Source organism: Chiloscyllium plagiosum, unplaced genomic scaffold, assembly GCF_037043375.1.
Source record: "Chiloscyllium plagiosum isolate Xiang-an unplaced genomic scaffold, Cpla_swu_hap1 HiC_scaffold_4, whole genome shotgun sequence".
Lineage (NCBI taxonomy): Eukaryota > Metazoa > Chordata > Chondrichthyes > Orectolobiformes > Hemiscylliidae > Chiloscyllium > Chiloscyllium plagiosum.
The window spans coordinates 71,652,827-71,669,305 of NW_028270142.1; the positions used below are offsets into that span (position 1 = coordinate 71,652,827).

Here is a 16,479-nt window from a genome sequence, read left to right on the forward strand (position 1 = left end):
TATAAACACTGGAGGAAACATCAAAGAAGCGCTTTGCAGGAGGCTCCCAAGCACTGATGATGTCGCCTAGCCAGGGGACGAAACGTTTGCAACAAAAACTTCCAGCTCGGCGAACAGAACCACAGCAACGAGCACCCGAGCTACAAATCTTCGCACAAACTTTGGTAACAATCTCTTCCTCAATGTCAGCAAAACCAGAGAGTTGATCATTGACTTCAGGAATCAAGGAGGAGGCACGACCCTATCTACATCAATGAAGAAAAGGTGGAGATGGTTGAGACCATCAAATTCCTAGCAGATCACCAACAATCTCTCCTGGACCACCAATGTTGATCTGATGCTCAAGAAGGCACACAATATCTCTTCTTCCTCAGGCAGCTAAGGGAATTCAGCATGTCCAGAAGGACACTCACCATTTTTTATAGATGTACTATGGAATGCATTCTATCTGGATGCAACGCAGCCTGGTATAGCAACTGTTCTACCTAGGGCCATAAGCAACTACAAGGAGTTGTGAACACAGCCTGGTCCATCATGCAAGCCAACCTTCAACCCATCAACTTCATCGATACTTCTTGCTGCCTCAGAAACGCAGCCAACATTATTAAAAACACCTTGCACCCTGGTTATAATCTCTTTCAATCTCTTCTGTCAGGCAGAGGATACGAAAGCCTAAAACACACATCAATTGATTCAAGAATAGCTACTTCCCTGCTGAATGGACCTCTCAAGTTTCAAATCTAATGCTGATCTTGTTTGTTGTGCACTTCCTTTACAGCCATAACTTTGTATTCCACATTCAATTACCCTATGATCTTAAATGTTATAATCTAACTGTATTATATGCAAAACAAAACTTTAACTGTACCTAAGTACATGTGACAATAATAATTCAAATCAAATCAAAAAGCAGAAAAGTGGTACTGAGTAAATTGTTAGAGCTGTGAGCTGATATGTGCCCAGGTCCTGAAGGACTGCATGCTGGTATTCGAAAGGAAGTGGCTACTGAGATACTTATGCATTAGTATTAATTTCCAAACTTCACTTGATTTGGGGACAGTGCCTTCAGATTGGAAGATAGCAAATGTAACCTTTTCTTTAATAATTGAGGGAGGCAGGAAGCAGGAATCTAGTGGCTAATTAGCAAAATATCTATCACAGGGAAAATGTTACAAGCTCTTATCCAAGAAGTTTTACAAAAGTGATGGAAAAGGGTAGACCATATCATAGAGTCACAGAGATGTACAGCATGGAAACAGATTCTTCGGTCCTACCTGTCCATGCCGACCAGATATCCCAACCCAATCTAGTCCCACTTGCCAGCACACAGACCATATCCCTCCAAACCCTTCCTATTCATATACCCATCCAAATGCCTCTTAAATGTTGCAATTGTACCAGCCTCCATCACTTCCTCTGGCAGCTCATTCCATACACGTACCACCCTCTGCGTGAAAAGGTTGCCCCTTAGGTCTCTTTTATATCTTTCCCCTCTCACCCTAAACCTATGCCCTCTAGTTCTGGACTCCCCGACCCCAGGGAAAAGACTTTGCCTATTTATCCTATCTATGCCCCTCATAATTTTGTAAACCTCTATAAGGTCACCCCTCAGCCTCCGATGCTCCAGGGAAAACAGCCCTAGCCTGTTCAGCCTCTTCCTGTAGCTCAAATCCTCCAACCCTGGCAACATCCTTGTAAATCGTTTCTGAACCCTTTCAAGTTTCACAACATCTTTCTGATAGGAAGGAGACCAGAATTGCATGCAGTATTCCAACAGTGGCCTAACCAATGTCCTGTACAGCCGCAACATGACCTCCCAACTCCTGTACTCAATACTCTGACCAATAAAGGAAAGCATACCAAACACCTTCACTACCTTATCTACCTGCGACTCCACTTTCAAGGAGCTATGAACCTGCACTCCAAGGTCTCTTTGTTCAGCAACACTCCCTAGGACCTTACCATTAAGTGTATAAGTCCTGCTAAGATTTGCATTCCCAAAATGCAGCACCTCGCATTTATCTGAATTAAACTCCACCTGCCACTTCTCAGCCCACTGGCCCATCTCATCCAGATCCTGTTGTAATCGGAGGTAACCCTCTTCTCTGTCCACTACACCTCCAATTTTGGAGTCATCTGCAAACTTACTAACTGTACCTCTTATGTTCGCATCCAAATAGATGGGTTAACTCCAGGAAGGGTAAGACAGGTAGGCAGCTAGTGCAGGAGTCTTTTGTGCATATACCCATTTCAAACAGGTATGCTGTTTTGGAAAATGGAGGGGGTGATGGATTCTCAGGGGATTGTAGCATGAACAACCAAGTTTCTGGTATTGAGACTGGCTCTAATGCAACAAGGGGTACGTCAGCTTCCAAGGGATCAATTGTGTTAGGGGGTTCTGTAGTCCGAGGTACAGACAGACTTTTCTGTGGCCAACAGAGAAAAAGCAGAATGGTGTGTTGTTTCCCTGGTGCTAGGATCAAGGATGTCTCAGAGAGGGTGCAGAATGTTCTCACGGGGGAGCGGGCCCAGCAAGAGGTCATTGTCCACATTGGAACCAATGACATAAGAAGGGAAAAGGTTGAGATTCTGAAGGAAGATTAAAGAGAATTAGGAAGAAATTTAAAAAGGAGGTCCTCAAGGGTAGTAATATCTGGATTACTCCCAGTGCTACGAGCTAGTGAGGGCAGGAATAGAGGATAGAGCAGATGAATGCATGGCTGAGGAGCTGGTGTATGCGAGAAGGATTCAAATTTTTGGATCATTGGAATCTCTTTTGGGGTAGAAGTGACCTGTACAACAAGGACGGATTGCACCTAAATTGGAAGGGGACAAATATACTGGCAGGGAAATTTGCAAGAACTGCTTGGGACGATTTAAACTAGTAAGGTGGGCGGGGGTGGGACCCAGGGAGATAGTGAGGAAAGAGATCGATCTGAGATGGGTACAGCTGAGAACAGAAGTGAGTCAAACAGTCAGGGCAGACAAGGACAAGGTAGGACTAATAAATTAAACTGCATTTACTTCAATGCAAGGGGCCTAACAGGGAAGGCAGATGAACTCAGGGCATGGTTAGGAACATGGGACTGGGATATCAAAGCAATTACAGAAACATGGCTCAGGGGTGGCACGGTGGCACAGTGGTTAGTGCTGCTGCCTCACAGCGCCAGAGACCCGGGTTCAATTCCCGCCTCAGGCGACTCTTTGTGTGGAGTTTGCACATTCTTCCTGTGTCTGCGTGGGTTTCCTCTGGGTGCTCCGGTTTCCTCCCACAGTCCAAAGATGTGCAGGCCAGGTGAATTGGCCATGCTAAATTGTCCCTAGTGTTAGGGGTAAATGTAGGGGTATGGATGGTTTGCGGGTCGGTGTGGACTTGTTGGGCCGAAGGGCCTGTTTCCACACTGTAAAGTAATCTAATCTAATCTAAGGATGGGCAGGACTGGCAGCTTAATGTTCCAGGATGCAAATGCTACAGGAAGGATAGAATGGGAGGCAAGAGAGGAGGGGGAGTGGCATTTTTGATAAGGGATAGCATTACAGTTGTGCTGAGGGAGGATATTTCAAGAAATACATCCAGGGAAATTATTTGGGTGGAACGGAGAAATAAGAAAGGGATGGTCACCTTATTGGGATTGTATTATAGACCCCCCAATAATTTGGGCGTCACGGTGGCACAGTGGTTAGCACTGCTGCCTCACAGCGCCAGAGACTCGGGTTCAATTCCCGCCTCAGGTGACTGACTGTGTGGAGTTTGCACGTTCTCCCCGTGTCTGCGTGGGTTTCCTCTGAGTGCTCCAGTTTCCTCCTACAGTCCAAAGATGTGCAGGTCAGGTGAATTGGCCATGCTAAATTGCCCGTAGTGTTAGGTAAGGGGTAAATGTAGGGGTATGGGTGGGTTGCGCTTCGGCGGGGCGGTGTGGACTTGTTGGGCCGAAGGGCGTGTTTCCACACTGTAAGTAATCTAATCTAATCTAATCTTAAGAGGGGAATCAGGAGGACAAAAATAGGACATGAGATTGCTTTGGCAAACAGAGTTAAGGAAAATCCAAAGGGATTTTTTATAAATAATAAAGCCAAAAGGGTAACTAGGGAGAGAATATCCACAAGGCAGCCTACGTGTGTAGCCACAGGATATGGGGGAGATACTAAATGAGTATTTTGCATCAGTATTCACTATGCAAAAGAACATGGAAGGTATGGAATGTGGGGAAATAGATGGTGACATCTTGAAAAATATCCATATTACAGAAGAGGTGCTGGATGTCTTGAATCGCATAAAAGTGGATAAATCCCCAGGACCTGATCAGGTGTACCCTAGAACGCTGTGGGAAACTAGGGAATTAATTGCTGGGCCCCTTGCTGAGATATTCGTATCACTGGTAATCACAGATTAGGTGTCCAAAGACGAGGTTGGCTAATGTGATACCACTATTTAAGAAAGGTGGTAAGGACAAAAGGGCGGCACGGTGGCACAGTGGTTAGCACTGCTGCCTTGTAGCACCAGAGACCCGGGTTCAATTCCCCACAGGCGACTGACTGTGCGGAGTTTGCACATCCTCTCCGTGTCTGTGTGGGTTTCCTACGGGTGCTCCAGTTTCCTCCCACAGTCCAAAAAAATGTGCAGGTCAGGTGAATTGACCATGCTAAATTGCTCATAGTGTTAGGTGAAGGGGTAAATGTAGGGGAATGGGTCTGGGTGAGTTGTGCTTCGGCGTGGACTTGTTGGGCGAGAGGGCCTGTTTATACACTAAGTAATCTAATCTAGACAAGTCAGGGAACTATAGATAGTGAGCCTGACATTGGTGGGGGGCAAGTTGTTGGAGGGAATCCTGAGGGACGTGTACTTAGAAAGGTAAGGACTGATTAGGGATAGTCAGCATGGCTTTATGCATGGGAAATCATGTCTCACAAACTTGATTTGTGATTTTTGAAGAAGTAACAAAGAGGATTGATGAGGACAGAGCGGTGGACATGATCTATATTAGATTCCTTCGAGGAGAAAGTGAGGTCTGCAGATGCTGGAGATCAAAGTTGAAACTTTATTGCTGGAACAGCACAGCAGGTCAGGCAGCATCCAGGGAACAGGAGATTCGACGTTTCGGGCACAGGCCCTTCTTCAGGAATGAGCAGAGAGTGTTCAGCAGGAGAAGATAAAAGGTAGGGAGGAGGGACTTGGAGGAGGGGAGTTGGAAATGTGATAGGTAGAAAGAGGTCAAGGTGAGGGTGATAGGTCGGAGTAGGGTGGAGGCGGAGAGGTCAAGAAGAAGACTGCAGGTCAGGAAGGCGGTGCCGGGCTGGAGGGATCCGGCTGAGACAAGGTGGGGGGAGGGGGGATGAAGAAACTGGTGAAGTCCAAGTTCATCCCCTGCGGTTGGAGGGTTCCCAGTCGGAAGATAAGACGCTCTTCCTCCGACCGTCGGGTTGTTGTGGTTTGGCGGTGGATGAGTCCAATGACCTGCATATCCTCGGTGGAGTGGGAGGGGGAGTTGAAATGCTGTGCCACAGGTTGGTTGGGTTGGTTCGTCCGGGTGGCCCAGAGGTGCTCTCTGAATCGCTCCGCAAGTAGGCGGCCTGTCTCCCCAATATAGAGGAGGCCACACCGGCTGCAGCGGATGCAGTAGATGATGTGGGTGGAGGTGCAGGTGAATCTGTGGCGGATATGGAAGTTTCCCTTGGGGCCTTGGAGAGAAATGAGGGGGGAGGTGTGGGCGCAAGTGTTGCACCTCCTGCGGTTGCAAGGGAAGGTGCCGGGAGTGGTGGTTGGGTCGGTGGGGGGTGTGGATCTGACAAGGGAGTCGCGGAGGGAGTGGTCTCTACGGAAAGCTGATAGGGGAGGGGAGGGAAATATATCCTTGGTGCTGGGGTCTGTTTGGAGGTGGCGGATGATGCGCTGTACATGGAGATTGGTGGGGTGGTAGGTGAGGACCAGTGGGGTTCTGTCCTGGTGGCGGTTGGAGGGGCGGGGCTCAAGGGCGGAGGAGCGGGAAGTGGAGGAGATGCGGTGGAGGGCACCGTCGACCACGTCGGGGGGGAAATTGCGGTCCTTGAAGAAGGAGGCCATCTGTGTTGTACGTATTTTGAACTGGTCCTCCTGGGAGCAGATGCGGCGGAGACGAAGGAATTGGGAGAATGGGATGGCGTTTTTACAGGGGGCAGGATGGGAGGAGGTGTAGTCCAGGTAGCTGTGGGAGTCGGTAGGTTTGTAGTAGATGTCCGTGTTGATTCGGTCGCCTGAGATAGAAACAGAAAGGTCTAGGAAGGGGAGGGAGGAGTCCGAGACTGTCCAGGTGAATTTGAGGTCGGGGTGGAAGGTGTTCGTGTAGTGGATGAACTGTTCAACCTCCTCGTGGGAGCACGAGGTAGCGCCGATACAGTCATCAATGTAGCGAAGAAAAAGATGGGGGGTGGGGCCAGTGTAGTTGCGGAAGATGGATTGTTCCACATAACCTACGAAGAGGCAGGCATAGCTGGGGCCCATGCGGGTGCCCATGGCTACTCCTTTTGTTTGGAGAAAGTGGGAAGATTGGAAAGAAAAGTTGTTCAGGGTGAGGACCAGTTCGGTCAGTTGAAGGAGGGTGTCGGTGGAAGGGTACTGGGTGGTACGGCGGGAAAGGAAGAAGCGGAGTGCTTTGAGTCCTTTGGTAGGTGGTCCTCACCTACCACCCCACCAATCTCCATGTACAGCGCATCATCCGCCGTCACTTCCGCCACCTCCAAACAGACCCCAGCACCAAGGATATATTTCCCTCCCCTCCCCTATCAGCTTTCCGTAGAGACCACTCCCTCCGCGACTCCCTTGTCAGATCCACACCCCCCACCGACCCAACCACCACTCCCGGCACCTTCCCTTGCAACCGCAGGAGGTGCAACACTTGCGCCCACACCTCCCCCCTCATTTCTCTCCAAGGCCCCAAGGGAAACTTCCATATCCGCCACAGATTCACCTGCACCTCCACCCACATCATCTACTGCATCCGCTGCAGCCGGTGTGGCCTCCTCTATATTGGGGAGACAGGCCGCCTACTTGCGGAGCGATTCAGAGAGCACCTCTGGGCCACCCGGACGAACCAACCCAACCAACCTGTGGCACAGCATTTCAACTCCCCCTCCCACTCCACCGAGGATATGCAGGTCATTGGACTCATCCACCGCCAAACCACAACAACCCGACGGTCGGAGGAGGAGCGTCTTATCTTCCGACTGGGAACCCTCCAACCGCAGGGGATGAACTTGGACTTCACCAGTTTCTTCATCCCCCCTCCCCCCACCTTGTCTCAGCCGGATCCCTCCAGCCCGGCACCGCCTTCCTGACCTGCAGTCTTCTTCTTGACCTCTCCGCCTCCACCCTACTCCGACCTATCACCCTCACCTTGACCTCTTTCTACCTATCACATTTCCAACTCCCCTCCTCCAAGTCCCTCCTCCCTACCTTTTATCTTCTCCTGCTGAACACTCTCTGCTCATTCCTGAAGAAGGGCCTGTGCCCGAAACGTCGAATCTCCTGTTCCCTGGATGCTGCCTGACCTGCTGTGCTGTTCCAGCAATAAAGTTTCAACTATATTAGATTCCCTACAGTATGGAAACAGGCACTTTGGTCCAACAAGTCCACACCGATCTTCCAGAGAGTAACCCACCCAAACCCATTCCCCTGCCCTGTATTTATCCCTGACTAATGCATCTAACTCTATGGGCAATTTAAAATGGGCAATTCACCTGGTACGTACATCTTTGGATTGTGCGAGGAACCGGAGCACCCGGAGGAAATCCACGCAGACACGGGGAGAATGTGCAAACTCCACACAGACAGTTGAATTGAACCTTGGTGCCTGGCGCTGTGAGGCAGCAGTGCTAACCATTGAGTCACTGTGCCATCCTCAAGAGTATTACCTGGAGCTCTGGATTAACAGTCCAGTTATAATACTATTAGGCCATCCCCTATTGCTTTTCTCATGTCTTTTTTTAAAATCAGGTTATCTACGAATGAACAGGATGTGTGATTAAAGGAGAGTGGCAGTGCCCATACGGCCATGCTGCAGTCCAGAATCAAATGGCACTATGCATCGACTGGAGTCGATTATCTCAGGCCAACCAGTGATCCATGGCACTACAGTATCATTACTTTTAGGTGGGATTTTGACTTAGAGACATTCAATCATAATCCCACAGAAGGTAGCTTCGCACCATTGGCTCCTCAGGCAAGCACAGACACCAAATGTCTGAATCTGTGGTTCCTCTCATACTGAGCAGGATTGCTATTGCAACAACACAACATCAGTAGGGTAAAACTAACCCTGTCTCACGACAGTCTAAACCCAGCTCACATTCCCTATTAGTGAGTGAACAATCCAATGCTTGGTGAATTGTACTTCACAATGATAGGAAGAGCTGACATCGAAGGATCACAAAGCGACATCGCTATGAACGCTTAGCTGCCACAAGCCAGTTATCCCTGTGGTAACTTTTCTGACACCTCCTGCTTAAAACCCAAAAGATCAGAAAAATCGTGAGGCCCCGCCTTCATGGTCTGTACTTGTAATGAAAATCAAGATCAAGCGTGCTTCTGCCCTTCTGCTCCACAGGAGGTTTTTGTCCTCCCTGAGCTTGCCTACTGTCCCCAGAGCAGGTCACACCCGGCCCGCCTTGGCGCTTCCAACCAGAAGCGAAGGCCCCTCAGGGCTCGCCTCTCAGCCTCACCAAGGCAAAAGTGAGGACTGCTGGAAACCAGAGTTTAGATCAGAGTGTTGCTGGAAAAGCACAGCAGATCAGGCAGCATCCAAGGAGCAGGAAAATTGATGTTTCAAACAAAAGCCCTTCATCAGAACGACGTTTGCCCGAACGTCAATTTTCCTGCTCCTCGGATGCTGCCTGACCTGCTGTGCTTTTCCAGCACCACTCTTACCTGGTGAGGCTGAGAGTTTAGATCAGTGAAAAACAAGAGTAGTGTTATTTCTCCAGTGGCCGAAGCCTCACATTTATTCTACACCTCTCATGTCTCTTCACGATGCTAGACTAGAGTCAAACTCAGCAGGGTCTTCTTTCCAATTCTGGCTGTAGTTTTGCTAGATAGTAAGTAGGGACAGTGGGAATGTGGTTCATCCATTCATGCGTGTCACAAATTAGATAATAAGAGAGCCATATAGACTTCAGGAAGGCGTTTGACAAGGTTCCCCATGGGAGACTGGTTAGCAAGGTTAGATCTCATGGAATACAGGGAGAACTAACCATCTGGATACAGAACTGGTTGGAAGGTAGAAAACAGAGGCTGGTGATGTAGGGTTGCCTTTCAGACTGGAGACTTGTGATCAGTGGTGTGTTACAAGGATCGGTGTTGGGTCCACTGCTTTCCATTATTTATATAAATGATTTGGATTTGAATATAGGAGGTATAGTTAGTAAGTTTGCAGATGACACCAAAATTGGAGGTGTAGTGGACAGCAAGGAAGGTTTCTTCAGATAACAACAGGATCTTGATCAGATGGGTCAATCAGCTGAGGAGTGTCAGATGGAGTTTAGTTTAGTTAAATGTGAAGTGCTGCATTTTGGAAAGGCAAGCGAGAGCAGAACTTAAACACTTAATGGTAAGGTCCTAGGGAGTGTTGCTGGACAAGGAGACCTTGGAGTGCAGGTTCATAGTTCCTTGAAAGTGGAGTCACAGGTAGATAGGATCGTGAATGTGTTTGGTATGCTTTCCTTTATTGGACAGAGCATTGAGTATAGGAGTTGAGGTCACATTATGGCTGTATAGGACATTGGTTCGGCCACTTTTGGAAAATTGTGTGCAACTCTGGTCTCCCTTCTATCGGAAGGATGTTGTGAAACTTGAATGGGTTCAGAAAAGATTTACACGGATGTTGCCGTATTTGAAAGTTTTGAGCTACAGGGAGAGGATAAATAGGCTGAGGCTGTTTTCCCTGGAACATCAAAGGTTGAGGGGTGACCTTATAGAGGTTTATAAAATCGTGAGGGGCATAGATAGGATAAATAGACAAGTTCTTTTACATGTGTTGGGAGAGTCCAGAACAACAGGGCATAGGTTTAAGGTGTGATAGGAAAGATATAAAAGAGACCTAAGGGACATCTTTTTCACGCAGAGAGTGGTGCGTGTATGGAATGTACTGCCAGAGGAAGTGTTGGAGGCTGGTACAGTTAGGAGAAAGTGAGGACTGCAGATGCTGGAGATCAGAGCTGAAAAATGTGTTGCTGGAAAAGCGCAGCAGGTCAGGCAGCATCCAAGGAGCAGGGGAATCGACGTTTTGGGCATAAGCCCTTCTTCACAATGATACAACATTTAAAAGGATATATGAATTGGATGGGTTTAGAGGGATATGGGTCAAGTGCTGGCAAATCTGACTAGATTAGATTAGGATATCTGGTCAGCATGGACGAGTTGGACTGAAGGGCCTGCTTCCATGCTGTACATCTCTGACTCTATAACTAAGATATAACAGGACACTTGGATAAGTTCAAAGGTAATTAGGTGAATGAACAAAGTTTTATGAAATAAAAATCATGTTTGACTATTCTTTTGGAGTTCTTTCAGGAGGTAATGTGTTGTCAATGAAGGTGAATGGTAGAGATACTTTATTTAGATTTCCAGAAGGCAAATGATGAGATGCCACATCAAGAGGTTATGACAGAAAATTAAAGTTCATGGTATAGTGGGTTGCATATGGAATACAGAGAAAATTGGCTAGCTAACGGGATAGAGAAAATAGGCATAAATGTGTCATTTTCCATTTGGTAAGGTGTAATGAGTGGAATCTATGTTGTTACCTCAACAGATTATAGCTCTCTAAATATACCTAGATAAAGGGATGAAAGTGTATTTGCCAAGTTGATGAGAACACAAAGACAGGTAGTAAAAGTAAGATGTGAAAAGGCAGCAAACAGGTTATGAAAATGTCGTGATAGATTTAGAGAATGGGTACAATTTTAGGAAAATGGAAAATTGTCTATATTGAAGAAGAATAAAAAGCATATTATCTAAATAGTAAGAAATTGCAATGCTCTAAGATGCGACAAGCTCTGGATATTCTCCTGCATGAATAAGGTTAGTATAGATTTACTGAAAATGTGTTGCTGAAAAAGCGCAGCAGGTCAGGCAGCATCCAAGGAACAGGAGAATCGACGTTTCGGGCATAAGCCCTTCTTCAGGAATGAGGAAAGTGTGTCCAGCAGGCTAAGATAAAAGGTAGGGAGGAGGGACTTGGGGGAGGGGCGTTGGAAATGCGATAGGTGGAGGGAGGGAGGATAGGTGGGGTGGGGGCGGAGAGGTCAGGAAGATGATTGCAGGTTAGTAAGGCAGTGCTGAGTTTGAGGGATTTGACTGTGGGGGGAGGGGAGCGCCCCAACCCCACTCCGGCCTATCACCCTCACCTTGACCTCCCTCCACCTATCGCATTTCCAAAGCCCCTCCCCCAAGTCCCTCCTCCCTACCTTTTATCTTTCCTCATTCCTGAAGAAGGGCTTATGCCCGAAACGTCGATTCTCCTGTTCCTTGGATGCTGCCTGACCTGCTGCGCTTTTCCAGCAACACATTTCCAGCTCTGATCTCCAGCATCTGCAGCCCTCACTTTCTCCTAGTATAGATTTACAGCAAGTAATTAAGAATGCTAAGAGAATGTTATCATTTATCACAAGAAGAATTCAATACAACAGTACCCTTTATACAGGGCACTGATGAGACCATTGGAGTATTCTACATAGTACTAGTCACCTTATTTAAGAAAAGATATGAAAGTGTTGGAGGCAGTTCAATAAAAATTTACTAGAGCAGTACTTGCAATAGGCTGGTCATATCAGGAGAGGTTGGATAGGCTAAATCTTATCCACTGTAAGTTCGAAGACCAAGACATGACCTGATTGAAACATATAAAATCCTGAAAGATTTTGTCAGAATTTGTGAAGAGGATGAATGCTATTATGGGAGAATTCAGAACTAAGGTTTACTATTTAAAAATTAGAGTCGTCCACTTAGAAAAAGTTGCCTGATCTCTGCACTCTCTCACAGAGGGTTATAGTCTTTGGAACTCCTGAAAAAGTGACGTAAGTAGAGTCTGTGAATATTTTTAAGGCAGAGGTAGATAGATTCTTGCTAAGCACAGAGGTGAAAGGTATCAGTGGTTAGCAGGAATATGGATTTAAGGTTGCAATCATATCAGCCATGATCTTGTTGAATGATGCAGCAGGCTCGAGGAGCTGAGTGGCATGCCCATTGTCTTGATTTGTACGTAGTGTTGCTCTAATGAGAGACCAAATGTCACCCCAAGCAAACTTTTCTCTCCAGGAAATCAGTAAGGCTACTATTTGAAGCATTCTGAAATATGATTGCAAGTAAATCCAAATCGTAAAATCTGTTCCTTTTGCTGGAACAAGGTATTAAGGTATTCAAAGAGCAAAGGATTATTTACTGATTAGTTTATTGTAATGCTTCACATTTATAAAGTATAGAGCTTGAGAGAGATGATTACTTATATTTTATAGAAAACTTTATGTCCATATTAAAGGACAAAAAGTCTACTCCCTTAACCTGCTGAAACCTCACTTCAGCCTAAATTTTTAACTGTGTGGTCACCAAAGCAAACATTCAGATTTAATTTTCCTAGCCAAGCAACAACCTCATTTACATTATGCCAGTGACTACACTTCAAAAGAACTGAAGTGTATGAAAAAGTTGGGACATCCTAAAATAATGAAAGTTTTGTTATGTTGTTGCCTCCCTTCCGGTAGACCTTGGTGGAAGACGTAATCGATCTAGAAATACTGGAAAGCTGGCCCTGAAGAAAGCACCTGCTCTTCTCACCGGAGACCTGAGCAAAGTGACTTGCTAGCAGAACTCAGCCCTCCCCTTGAACTCCTCTCACCAAACTTAAAACTGAGACTGGACAGGAACATTATTTAGCCAAATAAAGGCCTTAATTGGGGCAACAGTGAGCAGCATGAATACGACCTGGAAATATTTACATGCTTCCCTGGCTGCAAGGATGGCAATAGTAGACTTTGAAATTCTGTCCATGACACATTTGTTGGTGGAAATTGCACATGAAAAACCAGGGGTTTTCAGTTGCTCAAGGCAAAAAAATAGGAGAACTATAGACAGGAAGTCAGATTTCAAAAGAAATTCATGACCCACTTTTTGTCAGCACTTTCAGACCTGTGCCTGGTGCCGATTATTGCATGATCTTAAACTTCTCCTTAACTGCATTTAGACCCTAGTAGTCTCCATCCAATGCTATCAGTATCAAAGATAATAGAACATAGAACATTACAGCATAGTGCAGGCCCTTCGGCCCTCGATGTTGTGCCAACCTGTGGAACCAATCTGAAGCCCATCTAACCTACACTATTCCATTCTCGTCCATATGTTTATCCAATGACCATTTAAATACCTTAAAGTTGGTGAGTCTACTGCAACAGGTAGGCCGTTCCACACCCCTACTACTCTGAGTAAATAAAACTACCTCGGGCATCTGACCTATATTTATCACCCCTCAATTTAAAGCCATGTCCCCTCATGCTAGCCATCACCATCTGAGGAAAAAGGCTTTCACTGTCCAACCTATTTAATCCTCTGATTATCTTATATGTCTGAATTAAATTGACTCTCAACCTTCTTCTCTCTAACGAAAACAGCCTCAAGTCCCTCAGTCTTTCCTCATAAGACCTTTCCTCCACACCAGGCAACATCCTAGTAAATCTCCTCTGAATCTTTTCCAAAGCTATCCTTCCTATAATGCAGTGACCAGAACTGTATGCAATACTCCAAATGTGGCTGCACCAGAGTCACTACCTCCACTTTCCCTGCATCCTCCCAACATGGTATAAACATTTACCACCGTCATAGGTAAATGCCTCCCCACCATTATTTCTTAACACTAGAAAAGACTAATATTGCTAGACACCTGGCCCCATGTTATAGACCTGACAGATCTCATGATTCTTTTCAATTGCTATCAAGCCCTAAAACCTTGTTGGTGCAGCTGACCATATCTTCAATACTGCACAGCTACTCCATTCTAGGAAATTCCAAGTGAGCTAAATCCTTTACAGTTCTCATAAACCTCAGGTTTCCATTCTCTAGTGCAATGCTTTAAAGCCCGCAGTGGATCTGTGGAAAAAGCAAAACAGATTTATTCTGGGGTATTCTACTCAAAGAATAGCGGTTCTGAATGGCATTTTTGTTTGTTTGTGATCTTCAGTACGAAAGGAACATGTATCTCGCAGACACATTGTAATACCAATGAAATGTTTAACGATTTAATACACAATCCTTATCAAACAAGGAGAATATAAGCAAATTAATAGGACCCATTAGTCTGGAAATATTGAATTAAAGCCCAAAAATTATACAATCAGTTTCATGGAATCTCATGGTAGGTCTTTTGATGATTTAAAAATTTCAGCCTCCCTTACAGATCTCAGAAAACTGTATTTGCAGTGTTTAGCTTTTACTTCCACTTCACATTATGTTGAAATGGCAAATTTGTTTTGGAGCTGAGGGAGGTGGTGGAATATTTGTCACAGTATTTTTGAGATGATTCAAGTAAGTGTCCCAATACTGTAGATCAGATAGCATATGTTAACTTCTGAAAGCAAGGATTAAGTCCAGAAAGAGATGAAAGTATGGTCTGGTCTCAAAAAGCTGAATATCAATCATAAGGATCAAAATTGTAAATATGGCAGCTGTTGTAGAAAGGTATAATGGTCCTCGAAAGTTGAAACAAAAGAAATTACAAAAATCTTGTCCCTTTTTCCCTTCCACTAACTTACATTTTCATTCAGTGAACTAGATTTTGTGGCCCTATAAGTGGAAAATTCCTGGAATTGAGGGTTTGATGGGAATCCAAACTGCCAGAAGCATAAATGCAGACATTTATTGTGAAACCTGCAATATACTCTCAGCAAGCCTCTGCTGATGGTACTGCCAGCATGTTCTTCAAAGTGGCAGACACCAGTACTGTGTAAGAGGAAAGAATTGGGAGGTGGAACTAATGCCAAGATCAAGATGCCTTAGACTGCCAATAGTCAGGATCCTCTGGAGGTCTAGGTCCTGAATTGCCAAAGTAGTGGAGGTAAATCAAGTTCAAAGTGAGTGGGTTAAGAGGCCCACCTTCATTTCCTAAAATCTTAGCCTGGTGTTTCCAACAGAATCAGCAACAGATCAATATATAGTTGAATTATTTAAGCAATTTAAATCCCTTCCCAATAAATCCCTTTATACATTCACACTCACCTCCTCACGACCCTTTACCCATTGTCCATTTTATGAACAGAAGGAGCAAGCCCTATTATAGCAGCTGCAAGCTTTCAAAAAGTCCATTAAAAAATAACAGAGTAAACAATAATCTTTTCAAAGTATCTGTATTATGAAACACGTATGAAATATTCAAGAAGACTGGTGGTTGGCTAACATGGTGCCACTATGTAAGAAAGATGGTAAGGAAAAGCCAGGAAACTATAGACTGATGAGCCTGACATCGGTGGTGGGCAAGTTGTTAAAAGGAATCCTGAGGGACAGGATTCACATGTATTTAGAAAGGCAAGGACTGACTAGGGATAGTCAACATGGCTTTGTGCATGGGAGGTTATGTCTCACAAACCTATTGAGCTTTTTGAATAAATAACAAAGAGGATTGATGAGGGCAGAGCAGTAAATATAATTTATATGGACTTCAGTAAGGCATTCAGCAAGGTTCCCCATTGGAGACTGGTTAGCAAGGTTAAATCTCGTGGAATACAGGGAGAACTAGCCATTTGGATACTGAACAGTCTCGAAGGTAGAAGACAGAGGGTAGTGGTGGAGGGTTGCTTTTCAGACTGGAGGCCTGTGACCAGTGGTCTGCCACAAGGATCATTGCGGAGTCCACTGCTTTTCCTCATTTATATAAATGATTTGAAAGTGAACATAGAAGGTATAGTTAGTAAGTTTGCAGATGACACCAAAATTGGAGAAATAGGGGACAGCGAAGAAGGTCTCCTCAGATTACAACAGGATCTTGATCAGATGGGCCAATGGGCTGAGGAGTGGCAGATGGAGTTTAATTTAGATAAATGTGAGGTGCAGCATTTTGGAAAAACAAATCAGAGCAGGAACACTTATACACTTTGCTGAACAAAGAAAACTTGAAGTGCAGGTTCATAGTTCCTTGAAAGTAGAGTCGCAGGTAGATAGGATAGTGAAGGCGGCATTTGGTATGCTTTCTTTTATTGGTCAGAGCATTGAGTATAGGAGTTAGGAGGTCATGTTGCGGCTGTACAGGACATTGGTTAGGCCAATTTTGGAATATTGCATGCAATTCTGGTCTCCTTCCTATTGAAAGGATATCGTGAAACTTGGAAGGGTTCAGAAAAGATTTACAAGTATTTTGCCAAGATTGGAGGATTTGACCAATTTGGAGAGGCTGAATAGGCTGGGGTTGTTTTCCTTGGAGTGGCGGAGGCTGAGGGGTGACCTTATAGAGGTTTACAAAATCATGAGGG

General features: G+C 45.5%; 1 protein-coding gene and 1 pseudogene across 3 annotated transcripts in view; both read right to left on the reverse strand.

The window, feature by feature from the left end:
- zfpm2a (zinc finger protein, FOG family member 2a) overlaps positions 1–16,479 on the reverse strand; it is a 950,399-nt gene that overhangs the window by 693,796 nt on the left and 240,124 nt on the right. The gene's annotated exons all lie outside the window — the stretch shown is intronic.
- On the reverse strand, positions 7,871–9,052 carry LOC148150164 (28S ribosomal RNA; annotated as a pseudogene).